This window comes from Furipterus horrens, unplaced genomic scaffold (assembly GCF_987537825.1).
Source record: "Furipterus horrens unplaced genomic scaffold, mFurHor1.1.pri manual_scaffold_3, whole genome shotgun sequence".
NCBI lineage: Eukaryota > Metazoa > Chordata > Mammalia > Chiroptera > Furipteridae > Furipterus > Furipterus horrens.
The window spans coordinates 39,239,491-39,261,639 of NW_028327173.1; the positions used below are offsets into that span (position 1 = coordinate 39,239,491).

The 22,149-nt window shown below is 37.9% G+C and overlaps 1 long non-coding RNA gene across 1 annotated transcript; it reads left to right on the plus strand.

Moving 5' to 3' along the window:
- The first annotated feature begins 1,757 nt into the window (after window positions 1-1,757).
- LOC150014968 (uncharacterized) lies at window positions 1,758-20,685 on the plus strand. Its single transcript, XR_016509952.1, has 5 exons — window positions 1,758-1,822; window positions 5,955-6,116; window positions 13,646-13,788; window positions 14,294-14,383; window positions 20,543-20,685. It is a non-coding gene; the product is annotated as an uncharacterized LOC150014968 (long non-coding RNA).
- Window positions 20,686-22,149: the final 1,464 nt, after the last annotated feature.

A 22,149-nucleotide genomic window follows, 5' to 3' on the forward strand; every position in this document is an offset into this window, starting at 1 on the left:
ACATGTATCTGCAACGTATATGAAACTCCTGAAGTTCCAAGACAATACAACTTTGAGAGAACTGACTTCTGATAGGGCCGGCATTTTCTAATTCTTGTTCCACTCGATGCTGGGTCACATACTTTATAGTCATCTTCCTCCCTTTGATTCACATAGTTTGCAGTTTTTAAAATGCTTTCATATTCATTATTGCATTCATCATTCATAATGACCTTAAAGGGTTATCATTTGTGATTCCCATATGTGAGAACTATGGGTCAGAAAGGATAAGTAACTTACCAAATATCCCACAGCCCACAGTGGTAGTTTAATGCTCATGCCACTGACTCCAGCCAGCCCAGATTTCTATATGCAACTTGGTACCAATAAACATTCTGAGGTGTGACCTAGGCTATCTGCATGGGTGACTGGAAGAAGCAATGAGGTTCCTTTTAGACATTACTAGACTTCATTTCTTCCTGCATGCTGATTCCAACTGGTATTTGACTCCAATGAATCTTTAAGTTTCAGCACAATGTCACTTTCTCAAGATGGTCTTCCCCAAAACCCCTATCTAAGTTAGAGGTTCCACTGTTCTTTGTTTCTTTAGCATCTTTTTCTTCTTACTTAGTAATGTTCATCATACTTAAAACTTTTTCAATTTCTATTTTCTTTGCTAAGCTTAACATTCAATGAAGGTAGGGACCGTATTCAGCTAGCGTAGTTTCTAATACTTATTAAGCACTTAATAGATGTATAGAATGAAAAGAAAAATTATTCCCTCTCATGGAGAAGTCTGGATAGGTCCAGAGAGTGTCAACTCATAAGTCAGAAGGTGACTTCCCAGGTAATCAGAGAGTACGTACAAAAATATATCCAAGAGATCAGCAGCTTGTCAACTGATGTAAGCCACTTGTTTTCATGTCTAAATGGAAGCTGGGAGCCAAGAATAGGACCAGAGGCAAGGGGAGAGGATCAAGAGCCTTTGTCTCCAGCAGGATAGATCACTCAAATCTCCCCTTTAGAAGCCAGAGGACTGGTATCCCAACAACAGAACCAGGAAACAAAGTTCACAACTCTTTTTTGGAATATTTTAGTTAAAATAGTTGTCTCTATACCTTGACAAATACGATCCTTCTCTTATGCTCAACCATTTCATATAGTAAGTAATAGGGAGCTGTAGACAGAAGCACTGGTGGAATATCATGGCAGAAGGTGTGTTTAAGGAAGATTGTTCTGTTAGGGCAGATAGAGAAAAACCACACACGAATCCGGAAGACCAGCTAAGAGGCTCATTAAAAGTCAAGAGAAAAGTAACGAGAACAAGAAATAGAGCAGTGAAAATTGGAGCAGAGTGAACAGAATTGAAATATATGACTAAGGTACACTCAGTTAAGTTTGGTAATTGAGAGAACATGTAATAGCATCTCCTTTTGACTGGTTTTCTGTTTATAGTCTTTATTTTTATATCCTTTATCTCATTTGACCCTCATAATAAGTCTGTGTGTTAGATAAGGAAACAGGCTTGGGAGATGAACTATCCAAGTCACACACACTGGGAGCGCTGGACGGGCTGGAGTCCAGGTCCCCTGACTACCATCCCCAAGCCCTCCAAACAGCATCAGGACATAGTGTAATGTGGAGTTTGGGTTACAGGAATGGCTCACCTCACTCCTCCAGGATCAAGCAGTCTTTGATCTTATTTGTGTATTCATATTTATGTAAATGCACATTTATAGTCACTATTTCCCAGAAGAGAGGTCAGAAGATTCCCATCAGTTCTGGGAGTATAAGCAGCTGCTGCACCAGAGACCCCAGCTTCTCACGACAGGCTTCGTTCCCTGTGAGTCAGAACTGATATTCATCTTTACTGTTTTTTCTGATTACTAAAGAAATTTCCTGGTCATTGTATAATATTCAAAGAAGAAATTTTAAAAAGATAAAATGTGATTTACTCTGCTACAACTTACTTTTTTATCTGATAACTTAATATAAAACACTCACTAACCTTGATGGAGCCTTTATTAATTGTCAGGCATACAGGAGGTACTTTTACATACGGCATCTCATTTAGTCTTCACAATAGTCTCGGACAAGACCTGTTATTTCCTTTATTCTACAGATGAGGAAACTGAGACTCCCAGAGAGTAACTTGCTCAGGTTTATAGAGCTGGTGAGTGGCAGAGACAGAATTCTGGGCAGGTCCTATGGTTCCAGAGCCTACACACCTACCTGCAACTATATACCAGAAATATCTTTCTAAGTCAGATATATTCAATTGTATCTGTTTCTTGAAGGAAAAAAAAAGGTTTCCATTTTCTTCTGTTCCCGTAAGTGCTTCTTGGGTTTAATTCATTAGAGTGAAGGGGCCAATCTACAATTTACTTTTTAAAAATCACATCTTTCAGGTAAGCTTAAACAGGTTCTTTCCTATCTACTTGCTGGGCCAGAAATCCACATAGTTATGCCCTCTTATCTGTGGTGGGCAAAGCACTTGACCAAAAGAGAAAATCTGGATCTTGGGTTAGGTCCCGGCTACACTATTAACGTACTGAGTGATCTTGGGCCAGTAACCTCTCTGTCTGCATGTCAGTCACCTCACTTTTATGATGAATAGTTTGAGTGGTCCCTGAGGACCCTTCCAGTTCTGACCTGTCTCTCATGACTTCCTAAAATGTGGATGGGCTTATTTTATAAGATCTTTTACTTACAATAGAATTTAAATAATTCACAGTATTATGCAGAATAATATAACGGCCAGAGAAAGGATATGGAGGCTGTTTTAATTTCCTGTGACTGCTGAAACAAATGATCACAAACTCTGTAGTTTAAAACAACAGGCATTTATTCTTTCAGTTCTGGAGGTCGGACTTTGAAATAAAGGTGTTGATTGGGTTGTTCTCCCTCCAGACTTGCTAGAAGCAAATCTGTTCCTTGTCTCTTTCAGTTTCTGGTTATCTATTGGCCTTCTGGGCTTGTGACTACATTGCTCTCTTCTGTTTCCAGTCTCTACAATCATGTTGCCTTCTGCTCATGTTCTGTGTTTAATGTTACCTCTGCCTCTTGCTTATAAAGTTATTTGTGATTTTTGTTTAGGGCCCACAGGCTGCCCCCTTCTCTAGATTCTTAACTTATTCACATTTTTAGCAACCTTTTTCTAAATAAGACACATTGGTAGGTTCCAGGGATTAGGATCTGATACCTTTGGGGTCCATTGTTTAGTCTACAACAAAGGAACACCAAAACCTCATTTCAACTGCTTCATGAGGACACTCAAGGTGTTCTCTCAAGGACATCATTATGAGCAACAAGGACCAAGCAGAGGTAACTATAAACATGCTGTGGGTATTTGACGGGGCTGGGGGAGAAGCAGAAGAAGAAGGTCAAGAGAGGCCTACTGTTGTGGGATTGTTATGTAATGCAGAGAGTGTTTGCAACCTGAAACAACACACAATTGGCTCATACTGATCAGCTGAAAGGCTGACTCTCAGAAACCAGAGCAAGACCAAGATTACCAAAAAGCCCTAGACTGCCCAAACAAAGAGTAATTTTAGGACACTAACCATTTGTTGTAAAATCAAACAACTTCTTCGTGCCAGAACTTTCCTTCTCTGATCTATCCAATTTTTAACAATATATTTACTTATTTTTTTAAGAAAAAAAAAAGCCACACTTTTCATCCTTACTTGTACTACACATACGCTCCTTAAATTAGCATGGGATATCTCAGCTCACTTTTTCCTCTGGAAAATTCACTAACTTCAGGAAATATTCTTTCATAAAAGGCCCAAAGGATAGTTCAGTAAACTGTAAGATGTCTACCTTATCATAAATTTCCTAGGAAATTTGAATTCGAGACTGGATTCTACCAGAACCAGCTGGGTATCTTTGGTTAGCTCATGCCTTATTCTACCACTGAGAGGTCGGCCCTTCTCAGTCTCTTGATCGCTCCCTGATTTGGAATAATCTTGAAAAATGTCCTGCCAACTCTAGACTGAGTTCTTGAATGACAGGGAAAATGTCTTAAAGAAAATAATGATTTATTGAGCCTGTGTTCCCTCTAGTACTTGGTAAATTTCCTGTAAACAACAGAAATTATTCCTGTTTTACGGAGGAAGAAACTGAATTTGTAGAGTTTAGCTGACTACCTCAGAACTATATTCAGAGCAGTAGAAGTCAGGATTTAGACCCTAAGATCAAACTTCATACTCTTTCCCTCAGACCATGCTTTCTCCCTTATCTCTAGCACTGATTACAGTATCTAGAACATGAGAGACTGGAGGAAATCAATGATGGATAAGAATAAATTAAGGAGTAGATAATGAAAGAAAAAGCTTGTTTCAACTAAACAAGAACTATGGCACCTCTGAATTGCTGGAAATCACGACAAGTGTGTGTGAAAGAGGGCAAGCAGAGGAAGATTGAGAGAGCAGTGATACACAAAATAAAACTTCACAAATTATAACTGTCTACACTGCCCAAAGTAATTTCCATAGGTACCGTTGCCTTTGATTGTCACAAAACACCAGGAAGTACAAAGTGTCATAAGTGGATTCTCATGTTTAGTAATGGAAATACACTCTTAGATGTTACATAACTATATAATTCCAAGGGCACAAGGAATCAGACTAATGACATTGTCATCACTGCTCTCCCAGAAGTTCTTGAGAACTTTTCCAATGGCTTCTATAAACAAACTGTTTATGTGTGTATATTTCTGGGTGTGATTAATGGCCATGACATAGGAGAAGTCATAGATCATCCAATACAGGCACGTCATCCTTGAAAGCTTAAACATCAGACTTGGCGAATACTTAGCCCCCTCATCCTCTTGCTGTAGGACACTGGGCCAATTTCTCCTCCTTTATCTGTATAGTGGAACTTAAAAATAATTTCAAGGTGGACATCAGTTTAAAGTGTCTAACACAGATCCAAATAAATAATTATTTTTCAACCTATTCAAATAACCTACTTCTTACATAAAATGACTGTATTTTCCCTGGCTGGGTGACTCAGTTGGTTGGAGCATTGTCCCTTACACCAAAAGTTGATTAGTTTGATTTCTACTCAGGGTACATACCTAAGTTGTGGGTTTGACCTCCTAGTCAGAGGTGCATATGGGAGGCAGTCAAATGATGTTTCTCCCTCACATCAGTGTCTCTCTCTCTTTCCTTTCCTCTCTCTCTCAAGTTAATAGATGTATCCTCGGGTAAAGATTAAAAAATCATAATAGGATAAAATAGATATATTTACATATCTAGTTTTTGCAAATGTGCCAACTCTAGTGTATCAATTAAAACTTCTAGTAAGTCACAAGTTATGAGTTAATTAGATATAGCTTATAAGCTCCTCTAGGGTTTAACCTCTGTGAGAAGAGAATTGTTCTTACTTAACATTCTCTTCTCAATGTATATACAATGTTTGGTACATAGTAAGCAGTCAGTTGGTATTAGAGAAGGTTGAAAACAGACAATGCATTGGGCTAAGTAAAAATACCAATGAGACAGCAGCTACGACCTTCACTTGTATGTATGTAAAGGAGGCGTCAAAAGAAGTGTACATTCTAGCTTGAAATTAATCTTTTCCTCCAATTGTAGAGCACTTAATAATGATGTGGCTTTTGCCTAACACCAAGAAATCAAACTTATAATTTTGTGTAACAAATTGATGATTCCTAAATGATCATATACTGCATCACATATGTGGTGAGCATATGTTGTTTTGCCTATTTATTTTCTTTTCCCTCATCATTTGGATGAGTTAGCCCAACATTCTTTTAGGAATTTTCTTACTCCTATCTCAGTCCATATCATTAAGGGAGAGCCGATCCCCACTCCTAGCTGCAGGGGTGTGTGTGTGGCCCACCGATCAAGGAAAGTACATACACCAGCACATTGGCACCATAATTGGCTCAGAGATGAGCACATGACAGGCAGTCCCAGGATTTGAGTTAGAACAGCATCTCTGTCTTCCAGCTGAAATTGCCAAACTGGTAAAATATGCCTGAAGATCTGAAGAAACCAATGGCCCTCTTGCTGCCACATGAATTTGCTTGAGAATGAAGCCAGTCAGAGGAAAGCAGACCAAGACAGAGAGGGGGCAGGTAACTAAACATAATCCGGGTCCAGCCAAGGCAGGTAAGTGAGCTAATAAATTCCCCTCTTTGTTTTCTTAAGTCGTTTTTAATGTGGTTTCTTTCTCAAACAACTGAGGCATATGTAATAAAAATTATCACATCAAAATCAACAACGGTTTAAGAAAAATTGATAGGAGAAAAATATAACATCAGGACAATTCTATTCATTAATTTATTTTGCTATGTAGAATAAGAACACGATCATTCACTTTTCAAAAACAACTAATATTCATTGAGTACAGTCAGTATTTATAAGCATCTATCATGTGTTAGGCACTGGACTAGGTGCTAACATGGACATGCTCTACGTTAGCAATTGACTTTGAGGGTTGACAACTTTTTTAAAATGCCAGTGTATGAGGATGAATGAGTTTTCCTTCAAAGGGCCAATAGTAGTCTCCTATGTCTGGTATGAAGCATGCAAATGACTCTGAATGCTTTTATTAAGAAGTGAATTAAAAGTCAGAGGTGAATTTCCCTTAGTCTCTAATTTCCTGTCTGTGTGCCAAGGGCAGGCAGAGGAGGAGGGAGGGCTAAAGGGGTATAATTTGTTAAATACCAGATGAGGATCTTTGGTGGCTGGGAAAGCTGTACCACAGAACCTGGCCAAGCTGAGCCTGGAGGCTAAAGCTGTAGAAAAATAGTTCCACATCCTTATGGTGGGATTTTTTAATATTGTCAGGGACACTGGTTGAGGAATGATTAAACAGGGGGATGGGGGAATCAAGGTTTATCATTGAAGCAGATGAGTTGTAAGAGTAAGAAACTGGAGAGTATTACACTTAGTGAAATAAGCCAGGCAGTGAAAGACAAATACCATATGATCTCACCTAATACAGGAAACTAATGAACAAAACAAATGAGCAAAACAGAACCAGAGGCAAGTAAACAAGAACAGATTGACAGTGACCAGGGGGAAGGTGGGTGGGAGGGAAGGGGGGAAAGAAGGGAAAGGATCTAGTCAAGGAACTAGTATAAATGACCCATGGACATGGACAACAGGGTGGGGGTTGGCTGTGGGAAAGGGAGGGGCAGGGCAGGGGAGAGCAGTGGCAGGGCGGGGGTGGGGGGGGTAATGGGACAACTGTAATAGAAAAACAAACAAACAAAAGATCTTTAAAGACAAAAAAATAGAACAAACAGATGCTCAGATATCATTAAACGTGGGCAACTGAAGATCTAGAAGAAAAATTCTAATATTATTTTTCATTTTTAAAATTTTATTATTATATGTCTTTGAAACAATCTCCTGCCACTGGGCTGTCCACTAAGTGCTAGATTATCACAAGGAGTCAAGCTGATTTGGGGTTGAACAAAGACTCTGCCACATAGTAAATTACAAATTCTCTGAGCCTCACTTTCTTCATCTTAACATCAGAATATCAATATCTGCCTCTAGAATGGTATGAGAATTGTGTGATTACGCATACAGAAGTACCTCAATAAAACCTTGTGCATAGTAGGAACATAGCAAATCTTAGTTTTCTTTTCCTCCCTTCCTTGTTTCACATCATTTAGCAAACATTGAGGCATTCTGTGGAAAGCAAGATGGTGGGATGACACAGACACATCATGGGGGCTATGCAGCTGGAATTTGTATCTTGCATCAGCTATTTATCATCCATGAGACTTTGACAGTTTTCCAACTTCAGGTTCAAGCTTTTATTTAATCTTAAAGAGGAGCATAATCACTATTGCCTTGTATACCTCACAGCATTGTTAAAAGGATCAAATGAATCAAAGAATTTAAAAATGTTTTGACATGAACATGTGTCATATATGTGTATATACACACACACATATATAGAGTTTTATATTTATATATGAAATTGTACATGAAATAGAAGGCATACTAAACATTTTGTAAACATTAAAAATAGATCGGTTTTCATGGCATTGGATTTGGCAATGTTTTCTCAGATATGACACCAAAGGTACAAAAGTAATAAAAGATAAAATGGACTTTATCAGAATTAAAACCATCTCTGTGTCAAAGAGCATTATAAAGAGAGTGAATAGACAACCTATAGAATGAGTAAAAATATTTGCAAATTATATATCTGATGAGTCTAATAACCATAATATATAAAGAACTCCTATAACTTAACAACAAGAAGACAAAGCATATTCAAAAGGGGATAAAGAACTTAAATAAACACCTCACCAAAGAAGATAAACAAATGGCTGATGAACACATGAAAAGATGTTCAACATTATTAACTATTAGGGAAATGCAAAGTAAAACCACAATGAGGTACAACTTCACAACCCCTAGGATGGCTACATAAAACAATAACAACAGTGGGAAATAATAAATGTTGGCAAGGATGTGGAGAAATGGGAACCCTGACACATTGCTGTTGGGAATGTAAAATGGTTCAGCTGCTATGGAAAGTAGTTTAGCATTTCCTTAAAAAGTTAAAAAATAAAATTACCATGTAATTCTTCTATGGTCTATACCTGAAAGCACTGAAAATAGATACACTCTGCTTCTCTCTTAAGTCTGTACTCAAAGAACTAAAACAGGTACACAAGCAAGCACATGAACATGCCCGTTCATAGCAGCATTATTCACAACAACCACGAGGTGAGACCAGCTCAAATATTCATCAGTAGATGAAAAGATAAATAAATTGTAGTAGGTACATTCAAATGGAATATTATTTAACTATAAAAAGCTATGAAGCACTGATGCATGCTAAAATATGTATAAACTGAAAATATTATGTGAAAAAAGTCAGACACAAAGGTCACGTATTGTATAATTCCATTCATGTGACATATCCAGAATAAATAAATTCACAGAGAAGAATATAGAGTGGTGGTTTCCATGGGGAACTGGGGGAAGCCAGAATGGGGACAAACTGCTTACGGAGTAAGGAGTTTTAATTTGGAATAATGGAAATATTTTGGAAATAGATAGAGATGGTAGTGGTTCAACACTGGGAATGTACTAAATGCTACTGAATTCCTCACTTTAAAATGGTTAATTTTGTTATGTAAATGTCACCTGAATAAATAATTTTTTAAATAGATTGATAACTTCAATAACGTTCAAAACTGATCTCTCAAAGAACTTTTCTGTATCTAAATATTTTGCATTATAAAAGCAAATACAGTGCTCATCCCATAAATTTTTAAATAAACCAATACATGCATCAATAAATCAACTAATAATATTATCTTGGAGAAAGTCTATTGTAAGGAACACAAAAAAGACTCCAAATAAATTTTCAAGCAAAATAGAATCATTGCCAATGATATCACTGTTTTGTGTCAAACCATTACCAAGTGAAACCAAAATAAAAATTAAAATTATCCATAAATTTGCCAAGATAGCATGTAATGCTATGACATAACGGCAAGAGTTTCCAAAGTATGTTACTTGTTTGTTTTATTTTTTGGTAATTACTCTGTCTGTCTCTAATGAAGAATGTTCTTTTTTCAAATTAAAAGTAGCTAAAAACTATTTAAAGAACACTAAGTGGCAACATTTATCTCAGCTCTGAAGTTTGGTCAGCTGGAAAAATAAAGTTGAAAAAAACTTAGAATTAATTTTGTTACATATTGCTAAATCACAAGGAAGACCATTCTAAGTTTGCTTATAATTTTGAAATGTGTTTATATTGACAGGATATTTTATTTTATTTTTTAAATAATTTATTTATTTGTTTGTTGTTTTGTTTTTATTTGTTTATCTTTTAGAGAGAGGGGAAAGGAGAAAGAGGGGGAGAGAAACATCACTGTGTGGTTGCCTCTCACCCGCGCCCCCAACTGGGGACCTGATGTGCAACCGAGTAATGTGCTCTGACTGGGAATCGAACCAGCGATACTTGGCTCGCAGGCCGACGCTCAATCCACTGAGCCACAGCAGCCAGGGCTCCAGGATATTTTCTTTATATGATGTTTTAAAGTTTCAAAGTTGATCTATATGAAAATATTGGATTGTTGAAAAGAATGCTATTTGATCATTAATAAAATTTGGCCTATGTGTATGTATATATCACTCCAAATCTAACCTGTTAAGTGAAGCTAAGTGTCTAAAACAGAAGGAACTTAATATAAGGAACTTGTAGCATAGGTGATGAATGAGTGAGAAGCTTCATGGGAAACCATAGGTACTCCAGAGAGCTGCAAGGGCAAGAAGTTGATAGAGCCCCTAAACTGAAAGGACAAAGCAAAATGCCCAAGAGCCAGAGTCGCCTAGTTGAAGCTGGAATAATCATGAGCCAGGGTCCATGGAAGAGATAAAGCCTCAGCATGAGATAGAAGACACAGAAGGAGAAGAAATATCCTAGCTCTTTGCTTCTTCCCACTTTTCAATCCCTCGTCAGTACATTCCATTGGGAAAACCCAGCTAGAAGCTAGCTGGTTGGTATAGGAGCCAAGGAAATAAAGACATCAGGGGCCAGGAGCTTCTGCAACATAAGGGCAACCAGGGAAGGATGAGGACTGGATCTGAGGGCAAGAAGGTCAAAATTATTTAGCATGTAATGGGGCAATATCATATGAAGTAGAGACATTCAGACATGTACATTTAGTCTCTGTCCTTAAGGTTCTTAACCTCTACTTTGGTAAACAGATTCTGATGATTAACTTATCCTCACAGGGTTCAGTCCTGGATATAATAACAAAAAAGCACTTTATTCCACAGAAGACAAAAGTAGCACTTTACATCATACTTTCATACACATTATTTCCATTTTTGAGATGAAGAAATTAAAGCTTAAAGAGTTGCCACAAATATGAACCTGCCATGATCCTTGATTCCTCTCTCCCCAACAAACCATCATGGAGTCTTATGTACTGGTGTTTCCACACCATCCCCTGAATGCTCTGGTATATTATGTATGGAGGAAAGCAAGGAAGGAAGATGAGTTTACAACTGTTGACATGTATTCAATACAAATGAAGTGATTTGTTTATATTATTTAATTTAATGCTCACAAAAGTCCTATGAAATGTCATACTCATCCCCATTTTACTGGGGAAGAAACTGAGACTCAGAAAGTGAGAGCCAAAATTCAAACCCATATTATGATGAATTCAAAGTTCATGATCTCAGTTGTTACAAACTACAGCCTCCCAATGATGAAGGACTATGTATCCCTTGTCTACTCCAGTAAATTCTCATGGTGATGAGATGAGATTATATACGTGAACACCGATTGTAAACTCTAAATATCCTCACAAAGTGACTTAATAATTTGTACTTATTATTGTTAAGCACTCCAACTCCCAATCCATAGTGCTTTAGTTAAAACACAGGTTACTACACCAGCTACTAATTACCTAACCTCTTATGCCTAATCTCAAACTCAGGGAAGAAGTGGGGAAGAAACAACTTATACTGAACAGTTCTATGTACCAACCCCTGAAGTGGGCACTTTATATGCATCCTTTCACTTAACCTTTGATGAAATCTATAAGGTAAATATTATTAACCCCATTTTACAGACAAAGAAATTGAGGTTCAGAAAGCTGTTAACTAATGTAAGACCTCACAGCTATTAAATATTAAGATGAAATTCAAATTTAGGTCTTTCTTGCCTGAAAGCTTCTAACACATCCTTAAGTGATTGCCAGGGATATTATCACAGAAAACCCTCATCACACTCTGTGATGTAGATATTATTATCCCGATTTTACAAATGAGGAAACCACAGTTCAGAGAAGAACCAATGATTTGCCAGTAAAACTAAAAGGAGAGAGCCCAAGCTTCAGAGGCAAAGTCCCAGCTCGAATTCCAGTTTTGTTCTGTAATAGTAAGTGACTTGGGTCGTTTAGTTCTCTTCTTTAATGTAGGAATAAAAATACATGCTTTATGAGGTCACTATTGGAATCTAAAGAGGCAACACTGTAATGTGTGTGCATGGCAGGAGTGCCCCCCAAATGGTAGCTGCTGTTTTGTCATCATTACCCAACTTACATTTCTCTTATAAAATTAAATGAAAAAATGTTAATGACATAGCACACTACCAGCTACATAGGAAGTATTCAATAAATGATAGCTATAATCTTATTATTAGGTATCAGAAATGGCCCTTGCACTCCCTCTCATATTCTGATTCCAAGCCCACAAGAGAAGACCCTGTCCTGTCTCCCCAGCAGGATTTCCTCCACAATAAAACCCCCTGAATTCACTCAGGTGCAATCTGATCTCTCCTACCCTGGACTCTGGTAACCACTGATATTCCACCTCTCTCGACCTCCACCTTCCCCCAGGCTCAGGAGCAGAATAACATCCCTGTCCTTCCTCTGAGGGATGTAAGGCAGCTTAAATAATTAACAGTTATAAGGTGCTTTGAAAAGAGAGTGCAAAACACATAAATCCCAAAAATTAATTCATAAGATCAGTGGTGGGCTTGACAATTATATATGTCATATTTGTTCAGCTGTGAGAATAGTGGAGAATGTCAGAGTTTGAAGTGTGGTCCAAATCTCTCAAGACCAGGGACTTCCTGCAACTCTATATTGTCTGTGTTCTCTAATGCTAAGATTGTAAAGTTCCAATTTCTTAAACACAGCATTAGGAATGGTTGCAGTTTATTAATTTAAAAAAAATATCTCTACTCCTCAGATATAACCTACAATGCACTTTGGATTTTGGAAGGCAAATGGTAAAGCAAAAAGTATGGGCAACTTGGAGTTAACAGAGCTCCCGTGGATTTCTAGTTCCACCACTCTCTAACTGGGAACATTTTAGCTCCTTACATAACCTATCTTAGTCTTCATTTTCTCCTTAAGAAAAAGGGTAAAAATAATCTAGCAATTCAGGCTGTTAAACTGAACTAATGAGATAATGCTTACACATTTATTTACCAGAAGTTATACTATCTTGTTCTGTACCAGACTTATATTAGGCAATAGCAGTTGAAAAAGAAAAAGGGAAAGATTTTCTCTCCCTAAAGAATCACTAAACAGTGGGAATAGTTGCCACAGTAGCCATCAACCTAGGATTTTGTTTCACTCTTGTTTAATTACTGGGAATGCCACTGTATTATCTGCACATAGTCTTTCCTTGTCTCAGGCTCTATTTTCTAGGAACCTAAACCATAACACTAAAGATTTGAAACACATGCCTTAGCTGGTGTGGCTCAGTGGATTCAGTGCCAGTCTGTGAATGGAAAGGTCACCAGTTCAATTCCCGTTCAGGGCATATGCCAGGGTTGCAGGCCAGGTCCCCAGTTGGGGACATGCAAGAGGCAACTGATCACACATTGATGTTTCTCTCCTTCTCTTTCTCCCTCCCTTCCCCTCTCTCTGAGAATAAATAAATAAAATCTTTTTAAAAAAAAAATTCAAAACACCTTTATGTTATCTCATATTATCCAGGGTTGCATGCATTGATTACGTTCAACCCTAATTCTAAGCACTGATCCTGATTACATGGATTTAAATATTGGTTCATTCAATAAATATTTTCTGTGTAGCTATTATGTCTTAGGCACTGTTTTAATCCAATTTCTTACTCTACACTCTGATACTTTTTAATATTTGGGATTTAATCCTTGTCTTTTATATTCTCAGGCTCTGAGATCCAGTTGATTTCTGAAGTCATTTCTTCCAGCCTTTGACCCAACGCAAGGTCAGCCTCTACCTGAACACTTCCAATGAAGAAGGAATCACTTCCTCACAGGGATATTCTTCCTGTGGTGCCTACCACCCACCAGGTCTGGTTCTGCTCTCTGTTCCTTCACAGAATGTCTGCTTTCACTTCCATATCATTTTTACAGAATTATAGCATTTAAGCATTGACTGAGACTCAAGGATCATCTTCTACAATATTCTCATTTCGGAACTAAGAGTATTGAAGTAAACTGCACATTAGTGAAATGCCTGAAGTTAAAACCTCAGTTCTAGGCCCATGTCTTGCCACAACAGCATGTGCCCTCTCATCCATCCTGAAGGATTGACCTAATACGCCAGCCATTTGTACAACTTTGTGTGTGGGTTCTTCCTGTTGTTTCCACTAACAACTCTTAGCTTTGACAAGTCTTATTAAACAGACAAAAATTTATGGCTTTAATGTGCTTCATTAAATACTCAGTTGTTTCTAATTAAAGTCACTGAGTTATTAAATCATTTTGTTAGTTTCTATCAAAACCATGAATTTTTACTGAAGACCTATTTATCATTAATTCAACAAATATATATTTAATACATACTGCATTCCAGGCATTGCTAGGTGCTGAGAGTCACAAAATTGAAGAAAACTGTGTCTGCTATTGAAAAGCTCATGGCAATCAAGCTGGAAACATATATACAGTAAGTAGCCTAGAAGTTAGGAGTATGGACTCTAGTGTCAGAAAAGCTGGAGAGAGACTCCTAGCTCTCCCACTTAGTAATTATATAACACTGAACAAGTTATTTAACATCAGTAGAACAAGTTATTTAACATCAGTAGATCTCTATTTCATCATCAGCAAAATTAGGTTATGTAATATAGTATTAACCTCAGTATAGTCTAATGATATTTAATGGCTCAATAAATTATAGCCATCTTTTTATGGTACATAATAACTGCTTAATAAGTTATAGCCATTATTATAGTTATTATAACTAATAAAAATTATGTTAATTTAACAAATGTTTATTATATTCCCCTGAGACACAATCAATTATCTTTGGTTGACATGGATATGAGCCATCTAGATTGCCTGTAAGGAAGAACGTTCTGACCAGCTGTGGAGGATGTAATGCACAGACAGCCTCCAGCTGCCAACAAGGTCTGCATTAGCTAAAAGCAGCTGCTTTGCCCGTGGTCACACCTTTGCCACAGCAGCACATATCTGGAGACCAGGGGAGGTGGGGCCAGTCATCTGAGAACAGAGCAGATCAATTCCACTCCAGCACTCCTTAGCAGCTCTGCCCAATTTTACTTCTCCCTTTCCCTTGTCTTGCTTCCTTTAGTAAACATTTCATTTCCCAATCTCTATGTCTGTGTGTGCCTCCAATCTGCAACAATACTGTGCACTAAGAACATGGGCTTTGGAGCCACACTGCCTAGGTCTGAATTCTGACCTTCACTCTGGGCTCTCTCAGATGAGTCACTTCATGCTATGTTGTCTTGGTTTCTACATCTTGAATGGAAATTATAATAGTGCCTACCTCACAGAGGTGTTGTGAAGATCAAATGAGTTAATTCATGTTAAGTGCTTAAAGAGTACCCGGCATTTTTAACTATTTGGAAATGCTGGTTATTATTTCCAACATTACCATGTACCACTGCGCCACACCCTGGGAACACAGAGAAAGATCAGGCATGGTAGCCCTTGTCCATGATGAATTCTATTAAGTATTATGGTAAATGTGTCTGAACAAGAAACACTATGGCTATAGAGAGAAATATAATATGATAATATGATAATTGGGACACAAAATCTTCCAAAAAGAAAAAAGAAAACTCTGAGGAGAGCTAATCAGGAACTACTTTATAAAGGAGGTGACAGTCATGTGACTACACAAAGAATGAGGGGAAGCTTGAAATGATATTAAGGTCAGGCCATGACATCCAGCCTATCTTAATTCTTCCCTAAACAATGGTGGACACTAATAATATGCATTACTGTCTCCATAATACATAAAAGATTTTCACCTCCATTCTCCTTCTGTCAGCTTTTCACTTCCACTAACAGGCAATGCTCTAAAACCCCAACAATTACCTTAAATCCAAGGTCAGGTAAAACCCTGCCAATCAAGTTTGCCCCACCAAAGGCAAAACAAGAAAGTGTTAAGTCAGTTGGATTTCTGAGATTTTCCTCAGGAAATACAAATGATTTCACCTGAACTAATTACAAGACTCTGTGCATCCTGAATACTACACTCAGGAATTTCTTCCATTCACAAACTCTACCAGTAGGGACAGCTAAAAATAAATGTATACAGTATTAGTCCCTCTGAGCTATTTTTTTCTCATAAATTTTATTTATAACACAAATAAAAAGACAAGGTTTGTTACTTGTGCTTAAAATCTACTCAAAGACAGAGCAGGGTGATTTTTAGATTTGATTACCATCTACTTGACTTATGTATTTTAATAAAACCAGCAATGTGTACATATTCTTTCAATATTCATGGGAAGCCATGGGAATTGTAAATTACATTAACCATAAACTTGCTTAGGATTGACACTATTACATAAAAACAAATGACATATTCAACATTTTTTTAAGTGGGCTTCCATTTAAATGAGTAAATGGAAGAAAAAAGTATAAGGAAGAAAGAAAATGTGTTCATTTTATTCCTACCACAACTTCCATGAAATAGAGCAAGTATTATTCCCATGTTACATATAAAATAATAAGGCCCATAGAAAGCAGAGTAAGACAGATAAGCAGTGGCAAACAAAATTGTGACAAAAATAAAAAAGAGTGCTCTGCTATGAAAACCATACTGTATGGGAGAATTTAAGCTTGGAACTCAAAAGATCCAGATTCAAAGTGTAGGTCTGCCACTCATTGTTTTTGTGACCTTGGACCTCAGTCAACTCACCTATAAAAGCACCACCTGTCTCTTAGACCTGTCATGAGAATTAAATGAGGTGAAGGATACATTGGCTGTTCAATGATTATTAGTCCTCCTTTTCCACTTCCTTACCATACCCCATAATCCTCTCACTGTAAGTGAAGGGTTTCTAGGGTCATAATGTAAAATCCCAACCTCCACCCCTCCCCAAACCTGCTGTTAATGGGATCACTACAGAGAGCAATGGCTCATGGTCAGGTCCCCAGCCCAATTAGCACAGAGTCCTAATTCTGCTTCCCTGACCTTTCTGATACCACCCAAATATTTTAATTCCCTTTATTCCCAACAGTTTCCCAATCTAGTTTGAAGCAAAACTTGAATTCTTAGAATCCTGACATTGGAGGGACTTTCTTATACATCCAGCACAGAACTTCCCTGAGATGAATTCCACAGATCACTTGTTCTACTGGGTATTAACTAGAGCAATACCAGGTACAGTATGTCTCTCCTGGGGTGTCCAATGCCCCTTTGCATATTAAATGAGTCAAGAAGACCTGCAGTGGAGTCATGTCCTTACCTTTGTTTCCCCACCATCCTCAAGTGCTGACTATAATTCCCTTTTTGCAGAGGACCTAATAACATTTTGCAAGACCAGTGCATTACAAAATACAGTTTCAGAAAAGTGGTCTCACTGATAACATTTTGTGTACAGAAGCGGCTTCTAATCCACAGAAACTCTTGCTAAAACCTTAAGGAACCCAGAAGGTGATAGAATGTTGATCATTCTTCAGTTCAACACTTTCATACCACCTCTGGGGAGCGTGAGGCTCAGAGATGGCAAGTGACTTTCCCAAGGTTAGCCAGTAAGCTGGTGGCACAAGGTAAACCTGAACCCAGTTTCCTGAGCCCCACACCAATATTCTCTCTGCAACCACAGGGCCCTTCTTTTTTCAGTGTAGGCCACAGACTGAAAAGTGAGAGGGTTTACCTAGTATGTTCATCCATTTATTCATTCATTTACAAATCATCCTATGTGCAATAAAATACAGTAAGTACTAAATACAATAAAAGCTCAAGAGTTCACACTCTAGTTTGAGTTACAAATGAACAAATAGAAAACACAGTGCAGCTGATCTCAGAGAGCTATGTACAACAAAGTAGAAAAATAGAGAAGTCTCCCAGAAGAGGCTGATTGTGGGAGGAGAAAAGAGGCACCTACCATGTGATTAAGATCTGGGGTGGAGGACTGAAGAGGACATCCTAGACAGAGGACAAGGCTTGTGCAAAATCGTGGAGTCTGGGAACAGCATGGGGAGCTTGGAAAGGTGCTAAAATGGCTCACTTGGAAACAGCATAGAGAGAAACCTTATTTCTAAACCTTGGGATCAGTCACTTGCCCTCCTACCCTTCTTTATTTACTAATTTATTCACTTGTTCATTTATTGACAAATATTGATTAGCATTTACTATGGCTTCCAGAGATGTGTAATACATCAACAGGTGCTTTCTAGCCACCCTGCCCCAACATCTACTTATCTCCTCTCTCCTCTACACACACACACACACACACACACACACAGTAATTTTCTTGTTCTTAGCTTAATAACCACAGTAGAGGACAGTACCTGTCTTAATTGTAAGAGAGACTCCATCAATTAGAACTCCCCATGGCTTGTTAAAACTCTCTACTGGCTTTTAAAATTACCTGCTCCCCTGGCTCTGGGCAGTTCTCACGGTTCACAACTCGCCACAGCTCTCTGCTCTTCTCCAGGACCTTCCCAAGGTAATAACTGCCTTTTAGATGGTTGCTATTTTCCTGTGCCATGAATGTGAAAGAGAGTTCAGTCTCCATCCAATGTGCCCACTGGATGCTACAGTATTCCAGTTACTTTCCAAAACTGCAGAAATAGTTCATATAGATCAGGACCAATTCCTTAATAGATTACTTGCCCTTGAGATTAAAGAAATGCTGTTTGCTTTGAGATGAAAGATCTTCACTTTTCTCATGAGACTTTCCTTTGGAGAGATAAAGCATTAAATGCCAGCAAAGCACTGAGCTTGGTAGTAAGAAATAATTAACTCTGACTTTTGATGGATTAGTTTTACCCTTCTGAGATTTTATTAACTATCAGTAAAATGGAGATGGTAGGATCTACCCCACAGGATTGTTACTAGCATTAAACTAGAAAGCATGGGTAAAGCACCTGATATATACAGTAATGGTTGTTCAGTGACTGTAATAGATTTTCTTTAGTTTCAACCACACAGTATGTGCTTCTTGACCAATTATGATGTCTCAAGTCTCCAAAGGCAGCCAAGGACAAGAATTTAATAATTGGCTTCCTTAACTATTTCCTTGAATTAGTAACTCATTAATGTACCTGCCAGCTAGATGTTACACATTTTTTTGTGGATCAAATTACAGATGCTATATACTGATGGGAAATTCCACATTTAATTAATAATTTATTAATGAAGTCAGAATGGGGATTGTTTTTTTGTGGTCATCCATTTGAAAGTTCTACTTCTTAAAAAAAGCTCTGACTAGTAAATTAAGTTCTGTAACTCTAACTTTTCCCAACATCATAATTATAAATGTTATTAAAAATATCATGAAAATCAATGAGATAAATGTATATACAGCACAATTCTTCTCAATGTTATTTCCCTAGTATTAAAAATAAATAAAAGACAATTAAAACTCTTGGTGCCTACCAGCAGTTAGATAGTGTTCAGGAAAAAGAAATGAAAACAAACAAAAGAAAAGAAAAAAAAAAACAAACTCAAAAAGTTAGCTGTAAAATAAAGAAACATTCATTATGAATTTTATTACTCCAACTACTGTAAACTGTGTAGGAATCTGAGCTGCAAAGCTACCCATTAAACTGTCTGCTCTTTCCTGTTTAAACAAGGCCCCTCTTGGGTCATGGCTGCTTGAGCCTTCATGGGTCTGCATCCAGGAAGGAAGACGTTTCTACGGTAACCACTAAGGCCTCTTCTGGAGGCCAGGGTCTGGTGCAAGTGACAAACCCCAGTTCCCCTGATAATGTACAGAAAGGTAGCAGCCATGATGTCCAGGCAGGAGCAGAATGAGAGCATTCAGGCGTGAAATCCCTTTCAATTGGTGGTTTGTTTTCCCCGATGGAGAATTCACTTTGTGTGGCTCTTTTGAGAAATGGCTGATCTAGGCTCAGTGATGTGTAAATAATAAGTGTTCCAGAAGGAAAGATATTTCTGTGATTTGGAAGGGGAGGTTGTTGGCATCCCACTGTAATTTGGTTTCAGTTTTTAGAAGGCTTAAAGTTGTAAGAGACCATAGAGCCTTATTTATAAAATGGGGAAGAGATCATGAAAAAAGGAGAAAAAAAGAAAGATTGTCAAAGTTATAGAGTGGGGTGGCTGGCATCAAAACATATCCTAAGCTGATGAGTAAGGCTTGCATTGTATAATTGTGACTGTCACAACAGAGTATGGGAAGTTCTCAAATGAAGAGTTGGACAAGAAGCAATGGGATATAAAACAAAAAAAGAGAGAGTTTGAGTTAAGAATCAAATAATTAACAAAAGTTGCTCTCGTTTATTTAGCATGACAATGTGCTTAACACTTCACGGGCATTGTCTCATTTAATCTTCACAACGACCCTTTTGGGTGGGTACCATTACTGGCCACAGTTTTTAAAGAGGAAGAAACAAGCATAGAGAGATTAGTCACCTTCCCACACAGCTAGTAGATAGCAAGGTCAAGATTCAAACCCAGGTCAGACTAATTCTTAAACCCATGCTCTCTATTGACTATTGGTATGGTGCCTTCCATAAATGAGAACAAGAATATGGCATGTGGGTAAACTGGAAACACTGTTTTGGGGGAATAAAGTAGCACAGGCCAAGGCATAAAGGTACAGTGGATGTTGTCTCCATCTGGCACTTACCAATTCTTAGTGGCACTATCTATCTCCCACAGCCTTGTCTAGGAATAAGAAAGCTTCAGCATCGCTTCCTGATCCTAAGAAGTTGGTCCTGGCCATCGTGGGTCAATCTGAGACTGACACAATAATAAAAATCCTTCAACAGCTGGTGGCCTGGATGCAATCCCTATATCCTTCATGGAAGTCAGAATAATAAAATATTCATAATCAACCATTCTCTTTTTCGCAACTCACTTCTTAAAAAAAAAAAAAAAAACCCTGATGAATTGTTTATTTCTGAAAGTTTCAATTTAATGTTTTTCAACCAGGATTGACCTCAGGTAAGTGAAACCATAGAAAGTAAAACTATGGATGTGAAAGGACTACTGAACTTGAAGATCATCCATTCCCCTTTATTCCCTGGAGAAAAGATTCATGGGAGCAGTTTCAGTGTGTGTGAAGGATAGAGTACCTGTGGTAATTGAAATGTCAAGCTTTCCCTGGATCTCGAATATTTTTTCACTTTATTTTTATTGTTTTCCTTATTACAAATGTCGCCCCCCCCCCTTCCCTCTGGTGATCACCATGCTGTTGTCTATGTCTATGGATTATGCATATATGTTCTTTGGTTAATCCATTCACATTCTTTCATCCAGTCCCTCCTCTGCTACAACTCACTTTTATAGCCAGTGGGTTTCTGGAAGCTCTAATCATTTAGATCTCTCTTCATTTCAGACTGTCACAGTATACAGAATTTCCTTCTCAATTTCTTTCCACGGAGACATGTAGACCCTTGGTGTCTAGAGCCAAAGTGGATCCAGTCAGTAAAAAGTCTTTCACAAAAAATCCAAGGTTGAACTTGATGGAAAAATTGCCTGTCCATTATAAGACTACATCAGTCCATGCCAAACAGTGAAAAAGGAAAGTTAATCAGATGCCAAGGTCAAACTAGCTATGGTTGGGTAAAAACTATCCAGGTTATAATAGTCAAAATTAAGTACTTGCTCTGTAGACAACAATTTACATACATCTTATCCTCTTCACAACCCTTCTTTGCTATTATACAGATGAAGAAACAGTCTCAGAATGGTTCAGTTGCTTGTCTAAGATCATATAAGGGCAAGTGGCTAAGCCAGAATCTCTACCCAAAGTTCTTTGATCCCTAAACCTTTATTCATTCCATATTACGTCAAAATCATTAATCCAGTAGTTGGTTAGAATTACAATGTTTGTCATTATTTTGTCCTGGGTTCCACAGAAATCCATGCTTAAAAGAAATGTTCATGCTTTGGCAGGCAAGTTTCTGTGTGTCCCAGGTGCTATCCTGGGTCCAGAAAATTTAAAGACTGTCTCATTCTGTAGATTAGTTAGTCAGTCAGTGAATGTGTTTGAGTGTCAACTATGTGTGAGATGCTGATGTTAATTGGGTGAACAAAAATCATGAATGACTCCCATACCATACTGGGTGCCATCAAGAAGTGGTACAAGGAGCCAGGAAAGGATAAAATGGGTGAGGAAAGGAAGACCTGATGTTGTCATTAAAGTCAGAGAAGGGGGTCCCTGAAAAAGTGATAACTAGGCAAGCCTGGGTTAAAACTTGGGGCAGAGGGAAATAAGCTGAAGAAAGTGATAAAAATAGGAGGAAAAGGGACAAGTAAAACAG